The 23,737-nt window shown below is 44.6% G+C and overlaps 1 long non-coding RNA gene across 1 annotated transcript; it reads right to left on the reverse strand.

The window, feature by feature from the left end:
* Positions 1–294: 294 nt before the first annotated feature.
* Positions 295–23,495, reverse strand: LOC114057561. The gene is made up of 4 exons (XR_003571247.1): positions 22,945–23,495; positions 9,120–9,125; positions 5,730–5,735; positions 295–304 (listed from the first exon to the last, which is right to left on the reverse strand). It is a non-coding gene; the product is annotated as an uncharacterized LOC114057561 (long non-coding RNA).
* Between the last annotated feature and the right edge of the window lie 242 nt (positions 23,496–23,737).

Here is a 23,737-nt window from a genome sequence, read left to right on the forward strand (position 1 = left end):
CAGAATTTGAATGGCAGCTAGGAATGGCTTTGTTTTAGTGGAAGTTTTATTGGGAAATTTAACCAACACCTGCAATTAGTCAGCCTGAGTCCTACCAGAATGGTCAGTTCCTTAATTTAAGGAGCATTAGAACAGTGATTCATTTCAAAGTGGAACTTGGTTATATTGCTGCAGAAAGAAGAAATGAGAGAGAGGAACAAAGAGAATGAGGAAGCAGTTGTTTTAGGCTGAAAACAGAGCACTATGTTCCTGGAAGTACACTTTCAGCCCCTATGCAGACCTGACAGAAGATGAGGAGGAATCCCTGTACACAGGTGGCTGATGTTCTCTTAACAGGGCTGGCCTGACCTCATCCCTTTAGGCCAAAGCTCTGCAAGTCTGCAGGTACTGCCTAACACCCTGTAATAGGCTGATCTGCACTGTACAGCCACTCAAGGAGCATTTTCTGTGCATTTCCTTCTTCCATGAAAGTGCTAGCAGGTTAAATACTTGCAGAGAAATGTAATAATAATGATTAATGCATTCCTGCCCAGGTTCTGGCCTTTCTTCTGACATAATCTATCCTTCTTCAAGACTATAGGGTCTTTGCTCATGCTGGGTGTTCTGTTCTTCAACCTAATTGAAGTCAAGAGGAGATGAAAGTGTTGCACCTCTCATAAAATGAAATCCACCCGTTCTTGACCAGGTAAATGCCTTCCAGAATAACAAAAACAATGTAGCAACTAAGCCTGTAAATAGGAGATCAAGCAGAGAAATGAGAAAACATTCACTGCCTGGGAAAAAGTCCTGGCAAAGCTCATGGTGGTGAAACCAAATGGAAATGTTGCAAACTTTCACCTAGAATAAACAACCCAAATCAGCTGGAAGCACTTTCCATCGCACTGGTTCCCAGGAATGGGGTTGCCTCATTTTCTTGACACAAGGCTGACAAAATCTGCAGAGACGTACTAGAATCCTGCTGATTAGCCAAGCTCTTGGCACACTTGTACGGCCAGAGATTTTTATTTATTATTATTGTTCTGGTAAGAATCTCTAGTAGATTAAAAATGGGAGGCAGGCAACACAAATACATATTTATTTGGGTGGAGAAGACTCTGGCTTTAGGGTAGAATAAAGCATTGCGTTACGTGGCAGCTTTCTGTCACAGGACCTCAGACATGAAATACCATTATTAACCTCCCAGCATCGTCTGTGGCAGATGAGACATGCTCCATTTCTCAGATGGTCAGAAGCTGGCCAGAGATATTAGGCACTGAATGCTCTTAGATCCCCTTGAGTCAAGCCTGACTTGTTTATTCAGGGTTCTGAGGACCCTGCTCCATGTTTTTACATTAGTTGTTGAAAGCTGCCTGAGGCACCTGCAATTTGTAGGTGCTCTGCTCGAGAAGTTAGTGCCACATTAGGATCAAAACTCAGGAACTCTGGCTTTCTTCCTTTGCTACTTGTCAGGCTGTATATGGAAGCAGGGGCACCATTCCTTGGTGTCTGCACTTCAGAATTACCCTTCTGTGAGAAAACCCCTTTTTTGTTTTCTTAGCAAGTGTTCCACGTCTGTTCTTCAAGCACTGCCTAACCCATCTGTTTGAGTGGCTGTCTAGTCCTTGCTGCTCGCTGCTCACAGACCAGGGACTGAAGCACCTCCTTAATGCACCTCATCTTTACCAGTTCTCCCACAGTGCCTACTTCTTCTTTTCACCCTTCACTGCCTGAGCCAGCATCCTCCTGTTGTTCAAGGCAGCCTTTGTACACACTTCCTTTTTCTCTGAAACTCTAGCAACACAAGAAATATGGGCTCAGAAAAAATTTAATAGCAATGGCGAGGTTTCCTTTTTTCTCAGCTCTTTCTTCAGCATGGCTTCCTTTGGGAGTTCTGTTCATAATTTCTTGCCATTTGCAACAGCATCCCAGGAACTGAGCTGCAATGTAATACATCTGGGGCTAAGTTTGAAGGGGAAGCCAGATGCAGACGGGTGTACTGGAGCGGAGGGGAAGGAAACAGGGAAAGTTCAGATATAACTGGACATCCAGCAAGGCCTTGCAAAGCCAACTGGCAGCTCTGTATTCCAAGGGGCTGTCTGAAAGCAGAGATTTGTCTGAATCAGAAACCTCCATCCAAACAGACGTGAACTTTGCGAAGGGTCATGTCCAGATTAGCTCCATCTGGACTCCAGGCCTTGATAAGGGAGTTTCTCCCTGGGGCTTGAGAGCAGCTGAGTCCTCAGGCAGCCCCTGGACTGACCTCTCCTTTCCAGGGTCTCCAGGATTTTTTACCCAGTTACTAGGTCATGAGCTTGCAGGAGGAGATCAATCCACTTTGGGATTGTTTGTTTCAGTGTCCAGAGACTTTTTTGTTTCTTCAGGGAGCTCTGTGAAGCAGTTTTTCGGGGGGGGGAGGAGATTCGTTGTGACTCAATGGTGTTTGAGAAACAGAGGAAACAAATGAGGAGATCCTAGAGGTACTTCCTTTCTAAATAGCTTAGAGATTAGTAATGCTTTGCCATACCTGTAAATAGTTCACGCACAGACATGAATGCCAATGAGTGCTCTGAAGGCTGCACCTCGCTGCCCCTCATTTTCAAATGTGTGATTTTTCAGCAACCACCTACCAAGCTGAGAGAAAATTGAAATATCCCTGACCTTTCACTGCTCTGATTTCCTAATAATTTGGACACCTTTAATCCTTGCCTCAGTCTACAGGGCATGGTTGTGTAACACAGCCACAGTCCAGGAAGGGCCTGGCACAAGAGAAATACTGTACCCCAATGTGCTAAAAAAGCCGGAGGGGAGCAAAGAGGAAGGCATGTCTGGGGGCTCACAACAGCATTAGCCATTTTTCTGTGGTCTTTGGAGAATCAGTCGGTGCATGGAAGGCTTTTGCTTGTCACCAAAATGTCCGTGCAGAGTGGTCGGACAAGTTGGGCAGTGAACGCATGTACATTAATATTTGCTGTCACTGAGGTTGCAAAATAGAGCAGACAGATCATTTCAGGACTTGGCCTCCTTATCTCCACCTACCACAGCCTATAAAGTTGCATAAGAAAACAAGACTGAATAAGAAAAAATTTGAGGTGGAAACCTCAAGAGAAATGAAGTAGAGCAGCAACACCAAATGGCAAAGCTCCCCCAGAATGGGATTTTATGGTAATGGCAAAGTAATTCTGAGCTTGTCTCAAACCCTGACTTCAGGTCCTACCCATCTTAGGCCAAAAGAAGTTAAAATTAAGGAGGCTTCTTTTGTGGTTTGTCAGACACTCTGTGATTATGGACACTCAAAATGCCTTTTACTGAAAGACTCAAGGATGTGCACCCCACTGGAAAACTTCCTTGTTTAATGAATATAATTCCAGTATGCAAAGAACTTAATGACTGAGAAAAAGAGGAAGATGTTCCCATTGTGGTTTAGTGGTGACAAAAGGGTTAATCATCTCCCAACACTCCCGACAGGACACACTAAATGCCATTGAGCCCCAACCTTTCCCTGAGCTGCAAGAGCAGCACAGAGGGGACAACCCCTTCAGAAACAGGGCCCCCACAAACACCCAGCATGCAACAGAAGAGACAAAGTGGCTCCAAAGTGCTTTTGATTTGTTGTAAGCCCTGACTTTATTTAAGAAAAGTTTTATTTAAGACTTTTTTAAAGACTTTTTTTTGTTTGGAAGCCATGAGCATCTGCTCAGTGACTTCCCAGTGCATGGGAGAAGCAGCTCACTGGTGTCTTGCCAGGTAAGCAGCAAACAACATTAGGTCATTGAAAACAGTTCTCCTTGGGCTCCATCTGTCAGATAAGGACAGTGTCACTGGCAGGATGTTTGTGCTGACGAACTCTCCTTCAGTTAAGAAAAGCCAAATGTGAAGCTCGTTAAGGAGAGAACCTGAGATGCCCTCCCTAGACCAGCAGCAGCTGATTTGCTGCCATGGGTTAGTTAATCTCTCATTAGCTCAGGACAAAATGAGCTGCTTGAAGAAGAAATGTCTCTGTCATGACATGTCAAACCTGTGGAGCCAACTGAATCCCAAGTGCTGCAGCTGATAGGGGCCATGGGGGTGATTCTGGCTCCAAATTACCCACTGTTGATTATGTGTGAGTGACTTGTGTAGTTGGGGTGTGATCAGCAGCCTTCTTCAGGCTCAGCCTGCAGGAGACAAGCTTATGTTCCAGCCTCACCTTCCCCAGCTTTGGAGCAGGCCCTACTTAGTGGCCATTCAAATACGGTGCTGTCAAGGAAGAAGTGAAGCACCTAATAGTGGTGTAGATTGAGATGAGATTAAAAGAAAACCTGTGGTTCAGAGGAATGACGCCATGGAAAACATCAAGGAAAATGAGATGGAATGTGCAGTCATTAGCAAATTGCTTTATTTATGGCTATTGGACACTGCTGTTGTGCCAAATCTTGAATTTATTGGGTACCGTGAATTTCTTAAAGTCATATTATTGAATTGTTATTTGTTGAAGTTTGCAACGACCATCCCCTTAGCTATTTTTTCTTTCGCTCTGTTGTATGTGCGTATGATCCTGTAAAAACAGGACACTTTGTGAGGAGAGAGCATGTTTTTAGTTGCGCTTTTTAAATGGCACAGCTGATTTTCTCTGAGCTGTCTCTCTTCTCTCCTCCATTTTGCTTTGTGCTTCACCTCACAAGCTGCACTGCAGTGGCTCCAAACTCTTTCCCTCCCAGTTATTAATGTTAAGCTGACAAGCTTTAAGTAAGGATTTTCAGGTGTCTTTGCAAAGCTTGTGTTGGCTCCTAGGTATTCCCAGGAGGATGCAGATCCTGGAATCTTCCACCCTGGCAATGTGCCCAGCCCATTGCAACTGTGACCTTACCAAAATCTCAGTACTGGGATTTTGCAGCTGTTCAGAGGTCTCCAGACACTACAGTAAATGATTTCTGTTCTCTGAGTCAGCCAGTTCCTGCTCTGGATGACACAGATCTCAAGCCTTTCAGGTTTTCCCACCTTCAGAGTTGGTCTCCTTGAGACGGAGATGGAGCAACAAGTGGAGGCTGGCAACAGTGTCATTTGTCTTTAGTTTTCTTATGCCAGGGTTTTGGGCAGATGGTCTTCAAGGAAGGCACATGGAGATGTCAGGATGTGGGAGAGCTGAGAATATCCAGAGCTAATGATGAGATCAATAACCAGGTCTGTGCATGTGCTGCACTATACAGAAATCACAACAGCCCTCTTCCCTTGCAGTAATTAAACACGTTATGTGATACTTTGTGGATGCAAACTCCATTCAAGTAGTTTTGTGACTCACAGGCTACTGGATCACTGTAACAGCTGGGCAAAGCTGACAGTGGCTGCAGAAGGACAGAAGCAGCTCAACCCTGAGATCTGCTCCCTCAAACCCCGCTCTCCTCTGATGCACACTCACGTGCTGGAACATCCCACAGAGTCCCAAGAGCTCAGACTCTGGCTTGTCCCATCGTATCAAGTCATCAAGAGTAAAAGATCTTCTCTCTCTTCTAACCAGACACGCTCATAATAAAAACATGGGTCCTCAGCAAAGCAAGGTAAACATGGTTTTTCAATGACATGCCTGTCGTCAGTCTCTACAGAAAGATTTTTCAGAAGCTTATAGGTACATCATGTACCCTACACTCTGTGCTGCTGTTTTGCATAATGCTGCCCAGCCTGTTTGAACCTAGCCCTGGACTCTTTCAGGTCTCTTTCAGGTCTCTTTTGTTCCAGGGACAAATCTCTCTTGAGAACTGCAATATCAGCCTCACGTGTTGCTCAGTTTTAGGCAAGCAACTGCAGGCTGGTTTGCATTCACTTTCGTGATTTTCTTTTTTTTCTTTTCTTTTTTTTTTTTTTTTTCCCTGTGATTTGGAACACTTGGGGAGTAACCTGGCTGCCAAAGCAAGTAAAAAACAGACAACACCTGTGATATTCAGGGCAGGGAGAGTGCAAAACCATTTCAGTACGTGTGATATTGCCCTGTCAGCTGTCACTCACTCCTGAAAGCATCAGTTTGTAGATCTTTCTTTTGCTCCAGTACCTCATGAGATGAAAAGCTCCCTGCAATGGCTTCTCCTGCATGGATTAGTGACCCCATGGGAGCAGCAGTCTGTATAGAGGCACTGTGTATGCACTCACCCGCCTTCAGAATGTGACATGTGCAGCCGCTGATGTCCAGGGTGGATAATGCTGGAAGGTCTATCCTTCTTGTTTTGGGTCTTCCCTTTGTCTTACTCCAAGCAAAGGACACTTACCAGGAGCTGCTCCCCATGCTAGTGGAATCTAAATAATCCCTCTAATCAGAATACTGGCTTCTCTCCCAACACACTCACACCTGGAGGGTTGGGTGCAGAAGTTTCAGGGAAAGATAAAAAGCTCCTCTGTCAATCAGAAACACTATGAACAGCATTCACTCTGCTGTTGTGGAGCTGTTACGTGTTTCATGTCCCTTCCTGGGATTCTTCCCCAGACCTTTCTGTGGATGGAAGGCACTGGCAGCTGGCTCTCGAGACTGCCATCCACAGACCAGCCGGAGCACATGCACATACCTGCCTTCAGCCGGACCAACATCAGACGAGTCATCTGATGCCAAAGAAGGTTTCTTCAGGATCGGAATAACTAAAACTTCCTTAACATATGCAGGAGTCCTTCCAGATTGCAAAATGAAAATCACTGCCCGGAATCACAGAATTCAAAGTAGGGAAATATCCCTTTAAAGAAATCCATTGGCAATATAACTAAAGGCCTTTAGGCCAAGCTGATATTCAACATAACTCCACTGAGTCAAGAGAAATACACCGGGGATTAAGTTTGGCCTGATAGCAAAAACCACAGGCAAGTGAGACTGATTCCCAGAATCAAGTTGACCTGGAAAATGTAGTTAGATTTTGCCCTTAAAGAATAATTTTCTTAATAATAACAGATAAAATGAAATGCTTGTCAAAATTATTATGAGCATATGGGGATGAGATGATCAACATTGCATGAATTATTTCCTTCCGCAGCTGTATTTCTGGTTCACTCTTTAGCTGTTCTTTAATTCCCAAGCTTGTAACCTTTCTACTGCTCTTCTAGATTTACTACCTGCCCTATTCATTCTTGACTTGCTAGGCCCACAGACTCCATGGTTTTAGTGCTAATCCTAGGTTTGCCACAGACTTTCTGTGGGTATTCTGAGACTTTTGTTGCCCAGTATCCTCCATTTCCAGCTCTTATGGTACATCAATACATGAACTAATTGCCAGGCAATGTTAAGGGTAAAATACTTGGTTTTATTTTCCTGGATTGGGCTCTTGGGCTTCAGCTTAATGCCTTGCAAACATTACCAAGCAAGGATGGCAGTTAACATGAGGAAAAATCTTTCTCAGGAGCAGTGCCTGCATATGGGTCTTGCTTCCTGAGAGAGAAGAATTAATATCATAGAATTAATCTCTTTAAAAGCTCTGTCCAAAATTCATTTGTTGTGTTTTACTTGTTCTCAGCACTCACAAACAAAGAGTGGAAAACCCAACTACAGTTGTTCACAAAAAAAATCCAAACAAAACCAAAACAGGAGCAACTTGCCAGGGTGCTAAAAAGATCACTACCAACAAACCACCACAAAATAATAAATTTAGTTCACTGAGAGTATTGAAAATGTGAGAAAAGAGGAAGGATAGAGGGTTTTTTGGGATGTTTATCAGTTTGGAAAAAGCTACCAAGAACTCACAGTGGTTTTCATTTGCTTTCTCACCCTTTTATACCTTCCAAGAGGCAAGAATTTAAAAAAAAAAAATTAAACAATTTTTAAATTATATTTTTCTTCCTCAGCTTTGTAGTTCTCAGTCCCAAAATTCATATCTGCAAGAGAGGGCTGGAGACTCCTCCTGAGCTCCTGCACTTCAGGATCCCTGACTATCACTCCCTCACCTCTGTGTTTAACTCATGTTTGGCAAAGCACAACTTGATCTCAATCAGACCTCCTAGGAGGGCAGCCAGGTAGGATTTGATGGCATCAAGAAATGTGGATCAAATCCTGCCCCTGGAGTTCATCCCAAGTGTAAGCGTGTTCACTGATACAATGCATGCTACTTTCTCACTTGAAATTACCAGGCTGTTGTGTTCTTGTCATTAACCTGCAGTTAAAGACTGTTTTCCTATACCACCATTTTGTCCAGAAGATGTTTACACCATGTATAATGACACCATCTCTCACTTAATTTCTGCATGAATGTAGCATGTTAAATTCTCAAGTCTCTCAACTTTTTTTCTTAAAATGCAAAGACCAACAAAGGGAAAACTATTTTTCTGATTAAGACCATCTGTGGAACCAGTCCCTACTTCAGTCTGCCTCTCCTCTCTTCACCCATCCAGAGCTCCTATGAGGCCCTTTACCTGCAATACCACTCTTCGATGTCACATTCAGGATGGGCTGCATGCCCACTTTGCCTTCAGCACCCTTTCCTCACTTCCTCTGCTTTCCAGGGTAGATGTTCTCCCTCCACATGTTCAGTTGCAGCCCTGTCTCCCTGGCACAGGGTTCTGGCTGCCTGGACACATGTGCTCTGCTTGCACGAGCCCAGAACCCACACGTCTCCACACCACTGCCCCCACCTCTTCATCAACCACCTTTCCACCTGCCTGGTGTCATCTGCAGGTTTTGACAGCAGTTGTTGTGCATCACCTTTCATGTACTGGATATAACATTGTCCTGTCAGTCCCCTAAGGGTCTCCTCTGAGGATGTACCCTGAGTTCCCAGGTTCTTCCCCAGGGACTGCTCATTTGGAACTTTGATCTCACTGCTCTCTAAGCCACGTAGAGCTTGTGCTGTTGCTTATATGCTATTGATATTGTTAAGAGAATCCAGTAAGACAACCACCTCACCACAACCTAACCCATCCAAAGTTTCTTGTCCCAACAGAAGTTTTAACCTCTTCAGAGAATGTAATTGGATTTGTCTGAAGGACCTGGTTTTCATTTAAGGCTGAATAATAGTTTCAGCTTTTAGCTCCACTCAGTTCAGCTCCCCAACAGCTTTTCCATCATGTTGTCCACAACTGGTTTCATCCTACTGTGTGGTGCAGTTTTGCTTTAAACCTTGTCACACCCTTATGATTTTGAAGATGCTGTGCCATGCTGGGAGATGTATAGGATAGGGTGCCCAGTGCCTTCAGGAGACAAGAGTCTCAGGATAGTCTCTGCTCTCCCATCACCCATCTCTGTAAGTGGGCCAGGTACTGGTTTGAAACTGGTGGAAGTGCTCTAATGTGATGCAGCTACAGTTTACATGCAGAAATGAGGGAGCCAGTGCTAGGAATAGCATGGGAATTTTTCATTTTCCTTTTTTCAACCACTTTTACCCCTCATTAAGTGCTTTCAGACCCAGCCTCGGGCTTGATTTATTTTTGAAAGGCCATTTTTAGCCACTGTGTCTTAAAGAAGAAAAGAAAAAAAAGAGTCTGCTGAGATCGTTTTTAAAGAAGAAACCATGCACATGCAAACTCTCTCACAATTTCTTCACTTCTTGATATTCCACGAGATCCTCACCACCATGATATGGGAGTATCGCTCCATTCCTCTCACTTGCAGTTCTACAACAGCATTGAGATGGTGGCTCTTCTGCTTTCTAGGCTGGAAGGATTATTGCTCTATGACAAAGAACAATAATCTCAAAAAATTACCAGATTCAGGAATAGCCCACTTCAGAGTAACCCACCTGAATCTCCAAGTTGTTGCATAGTTTGGTAAAGCAACTTTTTGTGTTCAGCAATGGGTGTAATGGAGGCTGGAGAAATATGTCTTAAGCAGATATCTGTCAGCGTTCAAACAGCAAGGCTTTCTTCTTGGCTCTGATTTGATTCTTGCTGCTCTTCATTTTCCTTTTCAGACACTCTGATAATGTGAGACTTTGAACTAGCAGCCTCTCCTCTTGAGTCTGTAAGCATTTACTGAGCAGTGTTTAGTTAAGGGACCAGAGAGAGACGCAGACCAAAAAGGATGGGATACGGAGGGTTTGTGGTTACAGCACAAGGCTCTGAATCAGGAAATGATCAGAATCAACTTCAAGAGATGGGTCCAACCCACAAAGCTCAGTTCTGCATCTGCTCCTGCACTGAGTTCCAACTGCCCTGGAGTTCATGCTGATTTGGTCTGTGGCTGTTGTGTGGAAATCAGCTCTGCTTTCCTTGGACTTCCACAAAGCAAGTGCTTATTAACGGCATTACCGAGTGTGCCAGAATGCAAAGAGAGTTCAGTGCAGGGTTAACTAACCAAATAGCTTCCTAACAGCAAAGGAGTTTGGACCCCATGGACATCACCTGGCTTGCAGCATTGCGAGAACTTTCTCAGCTTGTCCCAAGATGTGCTGTGCACACAGAGCCTTAGCTCTTCCCTGAGCTGGACGGCAGTGGCCACAAAGCTGATGGCAACCCTCTTCTTTGAGCTATCCATCTGCATCAAGCCAGAACTATCCACGAGGAGCAATAAGAAATTCCCTCCCTGCTGAGCAGCACCACGAAAGATGTACAGGATCTGATTCCCAGATGGCAATGTTAAAAAACAGAAGGCAACATGTCTGGGAAAGTACCCGAGGCATACCTGAACAATAGAAATACTAGAGATTTAAAAAGAAGATAGGTCCTTTCTTTTTTTTTGATATATGCATGCTTATGATCACTTAAAAAAACCAAACAAACACTTTTTTTTTTTTTTTTTTTTTTGTCCACAGGAAACAGTCTGTCTGAATAAAAACAGTGCTAGAGTGAAGTAGCTGAAATTGGTGAATAATTGGTAGCATGAGCACTGTGCCAGGCTTGTCTGCTTCTTGGGTCTGTGTTATGTGTCATGTGAGTACCTAAATCCTTGGAATCCCTCAAGATTTGTTTGGATACCAGCAAACTAAGTGCATATCTACCTTTCCAGCAACTTGGAGGATTATTGATTTGTAAGGACCAGGATCCCCTAGCTAGTCCACCTGCACCCTCAGGAATATGGGGCTTGGCCTGGGTTTCTATGCATAGTTTTTATTTTAGGCCCTCCTAGGACAAGTTCTAAAAGGTTAAAAGTGGGAAAGATGCGGCTGCCTTGTCTCACACATTCCAGGAGCTAAACACCCTGCAGAAACCGAAGGCAGCAAATGTTTTCTGAGATACTCGTCCAACCACCAGTGAGAGGGTGATACCACCCCATGAGCAGCAGGCAGCTTCATGTAGGCATACCACTTCTGTCTCTCTGGTCTCGCCCCGCCTGCATTTGTTCCTCCTTTGCCTGATGGCACATCTCCCCCACACAATGGCATGTACAATCTAATCTCTACTGAAAGCTCTGCAGGGCAGGAACTCACACATTCAGATCCAAATAGGCTACTCATGCCTTTTTAATTTCACTGGATCAGAATAACAACAGCAAGGAAATAAAGTAACAACCAAAGAGTCAAATCAGCGCAGTGAAATGAGTCCTTTCCCAGTTTTACAGGTTACATCCACAGTACCCCAGTTGTAGCTGGAAGTCTTCTAGTTACACTGGCAAATCTTGAATTAAGCAGCCCAAAAAGCTCTTAGCCACTATGAAGCGCCTGGTGACGTCCACTATGGTGATGTTCGCTATTCCAAAAGCCACGTCAAGTAGACAATCCCTGTGAATCATCCCAGGGCTCAGAGGTGGCTGAAGAGCCCCTCAGTACCAGCTCAGGGTCTGGGAAGAGCAAACCTTGGGTTGGTGCACTCCCACGCGCATCTGCACCCCCGTCTGGCACAGTGCTGATCTCCGCAGCCATCAATCCTGCTGCCATCTGGATGACAGGTCTTGCACAAGCCCAGTGCCATTACTTAAGGCTGTGGCTGTTTACAACTTCCCGCCCAGCGCACACCCGCTGTGTGTTAGTCAGGATGGTTCATAGTCAGTCCTGGAGTAAACAAATGCAACTTCACCAGAAAACATGGGAACCACACCTCTTTACTCCAGGTGTGCATTTTGGCCCACCATCTGTTTCTCCACAGCGATTAGTGACTGGTATTTAAGACAATTTCTTAACAGGAGTTGGGATCGGTGGTTTATCTCCTCGTTAGGTTGGTAATATCATTAATTAAGGTTATGTCAACGGACATGATGCCACAGCAGTTGGGTGTTACCAGTGGCAACAGCCTTCCAGGGTTTGGGCTTACAGCATGCCTACCGCGATGCAACATTAGCATCCTGCCCAAGGTGGGGACCTGCCCTTTCCCCACGCTGCCTCTGAGAGCCCGCCCCACAGTAAATGCATTTTGAGGTAGGCTCCAGAAATCCCCTCAAAAGTCCCTGCTCTCCCATTGATCCCTGTACCCTGGTTGACTGACAAACCACCACGAAGCAGGGAGTGAGGAGTAAACGTGGGGTTTTGGCAGGGACATGGGGGTTGTATCCCCTACTGTGCTCTCCCCAAGAGCAGCGGTCCCTACGGCGTAGGTTGGGTCCCACCTCGCTCAGCTGACCAGATTTTTAACTGAGGAAACGAGCATGTTACTGAGAAATGTGGTGGAACCTGTGCCATGGTGTTACCAGCAGGCCTGGATACTTAGAGCAAACAGGCTGGTGGAGCTAGAAGGAATTGAGGTATCATAATGTTCCCTCTGGATTTAAACCATACACACCATGAAATCCATGGATCTATGGATTTTGACACTTTGGAAGTGAAAAGCTGGTACATTTAGCCTGTTCCACTCATACGCTGCACCTTGATGTAGTAGAAAAGCATGAAGACCTTTTAAAAACTTTCTTCTTTCTCCCTTTTTACTTCACGAGCTGTATAGTTAAGTCAAACACACCCTTGGGCCAAGTCCTGCCCTGATTCTATGCAGAAGTCCCAGTATATCCCAAAGACTCAGTGCGCTTTAAATATACATCAACAGTAGCATGTGCTGGCCAGGAGATATTTTACTAAGCGGTCCTTCAAATGAATGCAGTTTTAGTTGTTTTCCTCGGTTGTTTGAGGTCACTGTTCCCCCGCCCTTGTTAATAAAGATGTGATTAATGACTTTTGGCAAAGCTGCTGCCTGAAAGAGCCAATGCTTTAGGAAAAGCAAAACCAGTTTTCAGGTATTTTCTGTAAGGTTCGTCTCAGAAACACACATACATTTCAAAGCATTTACAAAACACACTGACGCCTCCTTCACCTCATCTCCACCCCCCTGCAGACACACATCGCCATTCATAACCTGCATAATTCTATTCCATCTACCTGGGAGAAAGCTCTTGCTGTGTCTTCAGCTGGAAAGGTTCCCCCTCTGCACAGGCACCAGCACAGAGCAGTTATCACAGGGCTTCCTGGAGTGCCCCTGGTGCAGTAATGGCTTTGTGATTGCTCTCCCCAGACTGAACAGTACCCAAGAGCCCTGAGTGAGGTCCCAAAGTCCCTCTTTGAATAAATCACAGCGGTGGGGGAAAAGAAATAAAAAAAAAAGAATTGGACTTGTTTCCTCTGAGAGTGCTGTGCTCGTGAGTGGAAGCCTATTTCTGCAAGCAGAGATGCTCAGAAATCCTGGTAGTTAAAAGCAAGATGGGAGAGACTGAGTCTCTCACAGCTGGGCCCACGGTGCTGCAGCAGGGATTTGAGGAAAAACACCTAAAATCATGGTGTTTATGAGGAGGACAGTACCAAATGTAACAATCTAAGCTGTGTTGCCTCTGCTGAAGACCCACTTCTCCTAAGCAGGTCCTGTTTCTCACAAGGGTGAGCAATTTAAATCTGGTGGTTTAAATCTTCACACTGCTGGGGTTTAATCTGCATGATGGGAGCTGGTGCTGCTTTTGAGGGTGTCACAAAGGATGTCTGAGAGAGGGCAGTTCCTTCCTGGGGATAGAGATGCTGATGAAGGTGCAATAGGCCAACAGTAATGCCTGAGGACTCGTACGTGGGGTATCAAATCCATGCTGTGAACCAGCACCACAAGAATTAGGACCAAATCAGAGGTGATAATGTCTTGGACAAGGAGGGTGCAAGATCCCTGTGCCACTATGATAAAGACCACATCAGTTCCTTAGTCCTCCTCTCTGACCCTTATCCTGCTGGACCTGAGCTCTGAGAATGTGAGCCAATCTGCTTGAGACAAGTCCAGCCTCAATGGCAGCTTGATGGAGAGTGGGGGATGGCTCTGAGGTACCTCGCAGTGCCCCAAGAGGCTGCTTTTGCATGGGGAGAGTTGTGCAGCTCTGCATTAGAAAGAGTGAAATGTGTGCCATGAAATGTGCTGTGCCCCCAGCATGCAGTGCTTGGAAAAAACAGTGTTTTTCCAGCTGCAGGAAGCTGTGCTGGGGAGATCCAGTTAGGATAAGCCTATGACATTTTATAATTAAAGAGTAGAAAGGAGTGAGGGCTCCAAATTGAGCTTGTCTCCAAAGCTGAAGCAAATCCTTTGAATTAGGAGGACGCTTGGGCTAAAGGCTTATAAAGAAATTCCTATTGCTGTGACTTTCTCCTGCAGGCACCCAGCTGGCTTAAAGCACTGCTAAACTCCAGACAAGCAGGAGATGTGTCTGAGGGTGCTGGCCACTGGGTTTCTGGACTAGCCCAGTCCAAGCAGATGGTGAACTGGCAGCACTAACAATAAGATCCCAATCCATACACTGAAGCTTCCCCAAAATTCCTGTGGGTGGCTCTAATTATAACCTGTGTCCTACCACCTCCCCTTTCTGTGAGTAGGAAGCAGACAAGCTTTCTTGTTACTCTAGCTACCTGCCCGTTACAAGGTCGAGATTGCTCGTGGGATAAGGGCCTTCCACTTGTTTGTAGTACTGATGTCCTACTTGGCAACACGTGCCTCATTCCTTCAACCCTACAAAGGGAAGAGCCCCGAGCAAAGCAGGTTTGCAGCTGGCTTAGCAACAAGGCTGCTCTGCATTCCTGTAAATTTCCAGGTTCAAGTGCAATTTGCTTCTGTTTGTTGCCAAGCAAAGTGGACATGTAGCCCCTCTCATCCCACACTGCTGAGCCTTTGGGAAGGCTGGTGGGACCTGAGAGAAGCAGTGACTCTGAAGGCAGGCACGGGGCAGGCAGTGAGGCAAGTGGTTCAGTGATGCAGATGAAGGCAACCAAGAGCTGCGCCATGTGCCCACCTCCAGGCTTCTAAAGCTAAAGCAAAGCTTGCCCTTGGGGTCTGAGGTGAAGAGGTAAGTACAGGTATAGATCTAAGTCCCCAGGGCTAGTCTGATTTGTTTGGCAGTCCAGACAGCCAATACTTTCAATCTTGGACGTGATGACTCTTTTCTTTTCAGCGTATGGCTCGTTCTCAGGCTCCCATTACTTTATTCCATGTGGGGTTGGTGTTTCTTCATTGTTTTCCCCTGCATATGACTGACATGAGCAGGAAGGAAACGTGGAAACTATAGAAACTGTTCTCCGTGCTGAGGGAAGGTGCCTCATATTCTTCTGGACCTGACCCCATTGTTCACTGCTGCACCCGCAGGCACGTTCTCTGCAGTGCACTGGACAGACCAGGGCATCCTCATCCAGGTTTGGGCAATGGTCACCAAGCAAGCATAAAGGTCTGGACCCATTCCCACTGGAATCTACACCCTTCATTTGATCAGGGGAGGAATTGGGCCCCTAGTTATACAGTATAAATAGAAGGATTTGATTTAAGACAGATGGATATCAAGTTGTTCTGAATTTTCCCCCTGATTTCATTAGTGAGGTGATTTGTGTTACAAGGAAAACTTGTTCTGAAGCTGTCATTATTTACCTGAAACGCATCTGTGCTTTGAAGTAGGCTCTGGAAACACAAGCAGAATGAAATTGCCCATAAAGCAGAGGTGGAGTGTCTTTTTCAGAGGTTTGAGGCTGTTGGGTTCCCTCTACACTGGAATGCAAAATTAATGCCCTAAATTTAAACACTCACTGGGCTTTTTTTTTGTTTGTTTCTTTTTTTTTTTTTCATTCGTGACTTGAGAATGAATTCAGTCGTAAAAAGAAATGTAACTGACACAGTTGGCATGCAAAACAACCATTGTTTTTGCCAGGGGGTTTCACGTGCAGGTGTGTATGTGTTTGTCTGTAAAACAGCTCAAGAGCCTTCATGGATGACTCTCATGCTGAAATGCTGGTTTTGGCTGCCCAGGAGTTACCATCCACTTGTGGTCCTCAGTCCCCATATGGATCACCCATGTCCTGCCCGGAAGGATTAACTCAACTGTATCCAGTTAAAAAGACTTCACATCATACAAGATCACTGCAGTCCCAAACCATTAAATGAAATAATTTAACAGCCAAGTTTTTGGGCTGGTAACTTGTGTGAGCTCAGACACAGCGTGCAGATTTGTGCGTGCACCTTGTTTTGTTGCCCTGCTTTCCTCCCAGATGAATGGTGTGATAAAAGTAGCAGCAGCAGCTTAGTGCACAGAGCCTAAAAAAAGGTGTTTGTTTCCATTGCAGTGCTTAGCTCATTGTTCCTGCTACTTGTCCTGTTGATTGCCTGCTCAGGAAGGCTGTGTTCTCGGCAGCCAGGACCTCCTGCCTGCTCCCCGCTGCTCTGCCACCAGGTTCCTAAATTCACACTTTTTATCTCCAGTGCCCTCTTCTCCTTTTTTTGTTGACAGGGATGGTTTTTTTGCTTCTCTCACATGGATGTGGTAGGAACTTGTAAAACCTTTGAAAGCTGCTTACAATTCCTCAGATGGCAACAGCGAAACACACACTGGTACAATTGGCAGGAGATATAAGGTTGCTGACTTGCCAGCTCTCGTGAATCTGGCTTTCCCCTACATCTTCTGGCCACTGGAGAGTTAACAAAAATTCCCTTGTATGCTGTACTTGAATGAAAATGCCAGCAACTCTGGTATGATAATATTTATATCTGAATCATTTCAGACAGTTCTGGGATGAATGAAATCTCACAGAGATGGAGGTTTGCTTTATACTTCACTATTTTTCCCTGGTGCAACATTTATTTTTTTTTTTTTCCTAGAGAAGGGACATGCAGGAGCTCCTCTGGGCCCTGGGTGCTGCCAGCTCTCCAGGAAGGGTCCTTGCCTGCTACTCCTGCCTCCTGCAGTTGGGGGACATGAACTCATACTGAAGGGCAAGAGATATGGGTCTCCAAGCTTGACTTCTGTGCTGTGTGGCTTCCTGAGAGCAAGCATTGAATGACACTACCCAGTTTTGGTTGGGTTTTTTTTGTTTGTTTGTTTTCTTTTTTTTTTCTTATTTCTTCTCTTTTTTTTTTTTTTTTTAAATTTGCCCACCAGATCTGAAACTGAAACCATCAATTCATTTCACTGACAATCTCATTCTCAACTCAAGTCAGCAATAGCTACCTCAGCCAGTTCCAGGTTTCTACCCACTCAATCAGCTGTCCTAGCTCCTATGGGAATGAAGATTTGTGTGTTGTGATGTGAGAGAGGGGTTTTTATTCAGAAAATAATGTAAGAAGCTTCCCTAGACACTCACTTCACATCTTTGTGTTCTTGGAAACACATTAATTAAGCCTCTTGTCATCTACTGAGGTGGAACAGGTGAGGGGTGACAGTGGGAAACATGGGGAAGGTCCATCTGAACAGGAGATTTCCCATCCTGAGCCACATTAGCTCATCAGCAAATGACTCCCATAGTGTCCAATTGTGCCTGCTTGAGATCTACTTCCCACATCATGGGTTCATGTTACTGTCCATTTCCATAACCCCGTGTCACACTGGCTGTGCTGAGAGCACTGCAAAAGGATGGAGATCACAGGACAATGGCCTTGGGAAGCTGCTCTGCTGTGTGTTCATCTTGCTGTGCTGTGTCAAACAGGGACAGTGCTGCCTTGAGCTCCAGGAACCCAAACTCTCAGTATCTGTACTTATATCTTTCAGAGCTGAACCAAAGTCCACTGAGATCAATGGAGTTTTCACACTGGTGACCATGAGTTTTGGATTCAGTTTCCTGAGATGAAAGTGCTAGGAACAGGCAGGAAATTATCCACTAGGAAATCTGTTTCAATCATCTGTTTTTATGGCAGATGCTTTGGAAATGATTATGTGCTGTGTAAAGAAATACGGCCTTCTTAATTTATTCAGGCTAATTCTGAGTGAACCCAAAGCTCTTTTATACTGTTTGGGCTGTGTAAAGAGTCTTAATGCACACAGAAATTAATTTACAACCCATTTATTTCCCCTTTGTTCTGCCAGAACCATAGAAATCAGAAAAGCCTGGGGTTTTGTATTTGTGTGTTGGTCAAGAGTGTGTTTTTCTTTAACTGCAGCAGTTAGAGTGATAGAGTGGGCATTAGAGTGATAGGCAGACAGAGCGATTCCCTAAGGTGGATATGGTGATGGCTTTATTCAAGTATAATTTATCCCACTCTTCATAAAGAAATAAGCCCCACACATATAAGCACCTTTACAGCATTACAATTCCAAGCACAGTAGGGGAGTTTCCTGATTTCCCACACACAGACACGGGATTACAATAAATACTGAGGTCCAAATCAGCAAGTATCTCCTTGCTCCATACTGGGGGATAAGTTCAAAAGAAAGTAGTGGGACAGATGATTTCACTTTTGACAAAAATCTCATTTTCAATGGCCATGACAAACTTCTCTTGCCTTCTATTTGCTGGAATTTCTTGTTGTTTGCCACACACATTTAAAGGTTTCAAACTGACATCAGTGCGCTTGAGAAGGAGTTTTCTCACCCCCACCACCAACTCAAGTGCTAGAAGGGCCAAGCAACTCCTTAGACAAAAATGAGTTGCTGTGTGTAGATTGATCTCAGCCACTCTAAAGCTCACTTGCTCACACACCTGCAAAACCCTTGAAACTGGCAGTTCTGGTGGATCTTCCTTTTCTTTTTATGAGGATCTCTCCACTGATATTTGTTTCGGTTTTGGGCCAAATTTTTTCTCTCCCTGATTTAAAATTAAAATCTCTTGGCATAAGAAATCTCGATACTTTTCTCTGAAAGCACTAAACCTAGGTGGGCTCTGTGTAAATCACAGTATCAGAGACAGGCATAATTTTCCTTCTCTCTTCCTTGGAGGAGAGAGCTGAGGGGGAGCTTTTGAAGTTGTCTTTGGCTACTCCATACTGGAGATCCCCTAAATTTGAGTAAAAAGCCAGGGTTTAGGTCTGTCTATACAGGAGGACAATAAAAAGCCCATCCACGAGATCTCCACATCATGTACAAGCAGCTGCATGCTCAGCACTGGGCTCAGTCAACTTCCAGTGCCTTTACAAGGACAGTAAAACACCAGGTGCATCAGCCAGGACTAAGCAAGGCTGGGTGCAAAGCAAAGGGAGACCACAGTTCTGTCCAAACATAAGGAGAGCTCTGTTTCATCTTCCCACAGCTCTCACGGTTTCATCACCTACGTGGCTGTTTCAGGGCAGCCTCCACAACCCATCTGAATCTCAGGAAGTGCAACTAAAATGTTACTCTTGTTCCCCACTGCAGCATCTCCAGGCTTAGGACAGTGCCAAGCCCATTCCTGCCAAAAGGCGCCTGTATTACTGGCACATGGACTGGTCACCAAAATCAATCTCCCTGTGTTCCCTTAGCCCGAACATGTATTTATGTTTGACTTCAGCCAGGAGATATCTAGTACATGGTTAAGGTTAGGTGCCTTCTCCAGTTCCCAATCAAAAAAGAGATATTCACCATGTGAATCATGGTGTTACTTAGTCAAAACAACTCAAAATAAAAGTGCCGTCTACTAACAGTGAGAAGGATTTATTTGGTGTAACTTACTTGGCAAATAATACTGCACTTCAGATACATTTCAGAAAATCATGACCCATTTCTGGATGACTTATCACACCCACGTGTGGCAAAAGTCCTCTAATAAATCACTTGTGGTGAATGATTTCAATGTTTATATTATTATTATTATTTGCTTTGACCACGTTAAATATTCTGAGACAAGATGAAAGTACTGAAACTTCTAATGCCTCCCTGCAAAGTCACTACTGTAGGAGTGAAAAAGAGCAGAATGGATCAGTTTTTAATAAAACCCATGGTTTATGTAAAGCATTTGATTCAAAACCTATTTTCTATGTAGCCTTTTCTTGTGGACTGAAATAGCAGGCTGCATTCAAACTAGACTTTGAGCTCAGTGAAAAGGAAACACTGATGAAAATCACGACTCAAACACCCTTGCATCATATAATTCTATTTGTTTTATTGGTGAGATTCAACCTAGGCCCCACTCCATGGCTGTAGGAGGAAACTCAGCGTAGGGCAGAAGGCCAGCCTTGGGCTTAGGCAATGGTTGGAAAGCAGTCAAACCCATGGGGTGGAATTTGGAACAGATCAAAGTCCATGGGTACTTTGCCATCAGCTTCTGCAGGCCCAGATTTCACCTTAATGACCATTTCAAGGGCAGCTCTGCAGAAAGGAATATCTTTCTGTTCTTAAAACAGGCATCTGTTGTAGAGTTCAAATTGTCCCAAGGACAGCCCCTCTTTCGTCTTTGCATCCAGCCCAAGTGACAGAGAGCAGCCATGCACCAGGTGCTCGGCAAAATCCACGCCACACTTCTCTGCACATGGATGGTGGGGTTGCCCTGTCTTCAGACACCTAGGCAGAATTCATGATGTCTTTCCTGGCTGCCCCAAGGGTTTGTGTATCATTTGCGTGACTCTTGGGTCTTGATATCTCTGCAGCAATTGCAGCTTCTGAAAAACATTTCAAACATTCCTGCCTGGGAGGCTTTTGGTCAACAGGTCATCATCATTTGGGAGAAATGAAGCTACGAGGCAAACTCTACGTGCAGCGAGTGTGCACACGTGCTTCTGTCCACAGAGCTGTAGTGGCACAAGCAGATATCTCTGCAGAAATCACTGTCCCTCTCTCATTTCTACAATCTCTAAGTAGCTTCCCATTTTCAATATATGAAAAAAAAATATTTATAGGCATCAGGGAAGTGGTAGCACGACCTCAACCTAGAATACCTTGCAGTAGAAAAGAGTTGTGTTGTGAGTGCTGGACAAACCCTGCGGTTTGGTCTGGATCCGTTCCTCACGTGAGCAGTGTCACAGTACTGGAGGTGCTCAGTTCAGGGGAACGCTGCCACCACAGCACGCTGTGGAACAGTGATGGTGAGATATTGCCCCTTAGGATAGGATCCTAGCACTGAGCAGTCACAGCAAAAAGATACCTCTCTGAGGAAGCTGAAGCCAACACCTGAGAAGCAATGCAATGGTCATTAAGGATGCTCAGCCTGCAGTGCTGGATGAAATATGGATCAATGTAATTGTTTCTTATGCTGGTGAAGTATATAAAAAAAGGAACAGAGAGACTCTAAGTATTGTATTACCACTGCACCCTTCAGTGGCTACAGCTAACAGCTTATTTATATTTCCATGCTGACAGCACCAGCCAAGTTGATTTATTTTCTGTGCTGTCTTAAATATCAGAGGAGATATGCATATCCAAGAATCCAGGCATGGGATACAGCAGACAAGCTCAGTGCATGCTGAACCAAAGCCTTCTCTTGATTCACTTTGATGTACCTGAGTATTTGCAAAGTGAAGCTCTTCGGAGCATCTCTGAACCTGCACCACCAAGTGTCTTTGCATGTGGCAACAGTGATTTGCTGCCGTGGCTCAAATTAGCCATAATTACACTGATTGTTTCCTGCTCCCTTTTCTTGAACTGTTTTGTTGTATACTTAAAAAATATTGCTCCCAATTAAGAGATGTCTGTGATTAGCAGATTTAGATGGAAGATTGGTTTTTGTATTATTTGCCTTCTGTCTCTGAGGTTCCAGGAAGGACATTGTTTTCAAGCTTTCTCCTCAACCACAAGATTTAGAACTTACTTTTCTCCTTTTCTATCTTTTTTTAAAAAAATAATTATTATTTTTTATTTTATTTTATTTTATTTTATTTTATTTTATTTTATTTTTTTATTTTAAGAAAGCTGAGATTCTCATGTAGTCACCTGCCTTCGGCATCTGGGACTTAAAATACAGGAACAAATATGGCTTGAAGTGGAAACAATGAGTGATCAGTTTTTTTCACACGAGTAGTCCCTTTGAAGGCTAAGTGTCTATACTCATGAGCAAAGTTACATGTATATATGAGAGCTTGCAGAACCAGAACATGAACAAGGTATAAAACTTAACTTACCCTAGAAATACAAACCTTCTATAAATGTTTCGTTTCATAGTTGGGGGAAGCACCCTTTTTCCTAAACTAAACAGACTTCTAATCTTTTTTTCCTTTCCTTTGTAAAAATACCTGCTTTGATACAGAAGTCTTGTAAGTCTTACTGTTTAAAGTCTTTCATTAAATGTTTCAGTAAATATTAAGTAAGCTTAAGGCAATAACAGAATTTTATGACTTTTTAAAAGAGCTTGCTCTTTTCCCTCCCACATTATGTTAGGGTTTTAAAAAAAAAAAAAAAAAAGTCACAAAACCTACATCTTGATCTGCTCCAGTCTGAAGGTTTCTATTTATAGTTTTTGGTTATGAATGTTTTTTCCTATGAAAAGGTCAGACCTCGCACATATACAATGGTGGAAAGCCCTGCTTATTAAAAAGCAGGCAGATGGATTTGTTAAAAAGAAGTCATTTCATAATGCAGCTGCTGTGAAAGGCTGCTTTAGCAGAAACATCCTCATGCTGCTTTATGAGAAAAACGGGTAAAGGAGTTCTGTTTTGCAGCTAAGTAATTTTTCCTTTCCAAGCCTCACACACATGGCAAGTTCTTTACCTCTATTCACATGCTATGTCCTACACCCACCTCCCCCCCCCCCCCCCCCCCCCCCCCCCCCCCCCCCCCCCAAACACTCACACTCCCTTGCCCTATTTTCCCCCCTTGCTGCTCTGGAAAGGCTGGAGTAGGTAATGTTGCCCCGTCTCTGTGTATCCTGCACGGACCAGTCACCCCCAGATTGCTGCCCAAGGCTCACTCAATATCAGACACACTCAGCTTCTCCTGCTCAAAGCAGGTGGCGAGTACCTTGGTCAGCACTGGACACTTGGGGTAGCCTGGGAGGTGTGTCCTGGCCCAGGGGCTGGGGTTTGCAGGCCAGGACCATGCCTGGCTGAGGCAACTGCTGCTCAGGGTGACCTGGGGAGAGTCAGTGCTGACTGGTAGATGTCCTTCACCAGCACCCAGAAGAGCTGCACTGCCCAGCACAGGGCATTGCTTCAGAGCATGGCATCAGGAGTTTCAGACCTTGACAACAGGGTAACAGCAACCTGCAACCTCCCACGTGATGACAACCAGCAGAGACCTCTCTCATTTGATGATGACAAAGAAGAGAGGTCTTGGCTGCTTTGTTCTAGCCCTGAGTGAGGATCTTTGATTAGCTGAACGAAAACCACTTCATCCCAAAAGCTTTTCTCTCCCTCCTTCCTCTCTGAAGCATCCTGAGCACTCCACACACCTGCAGCACCCTGGGGAGATGGAAACAGCACACATAGCCTCACATTTCCTAAAAATCTGTGTTATTAAGGAAGACCTTTCCTCTGTTTTATGAAATCCTAACCAAAATCCCCAAGTTCTTTATATTAAACTTTGAAAATATCCACTTCTCTCTAATTCCTGGATACCTTATACAAAAATGGCCCCCAAGTTCTGACCAGTCCCTTCTGCTCTGAAGGAGCAGCCTGCATGGGAGGGAATGGGGTCACTACTGAATGCATAAGGTGTCCTCCAGGCTCCAAGGGCACATTCCTGTCAGGGTTTAATTTCCAGGAGAGCATTGCAATATGTTCACTCTGAAGGGCTTTGTCTGCACCAGCTCCTGTTCAGCAGCATCCCCAAACAAGTTGTCCCCGGGGTTTCAAACTCAGGGATTCACTTGTCCAGGAAATAATTTGCCCTATTAGTGATTCCACTACT

The sequence above is a fragment of the Empidonax traillii genome, unplaced genomic scaffold, assembly GCF_003031625.1.
Source record: "Empidonax traillii isolate 1590-97213 ecotype Southwest subspecies unplaced genomic scaffold, ASM303162v1 scaffold138:size3245559, whole genome shotgun sequence".
NCBI lineage: Eukaryota > Metazoa > Chordata > Aves > Passeriformes > Tyrannidae > Empidonax > Empidonax traillii.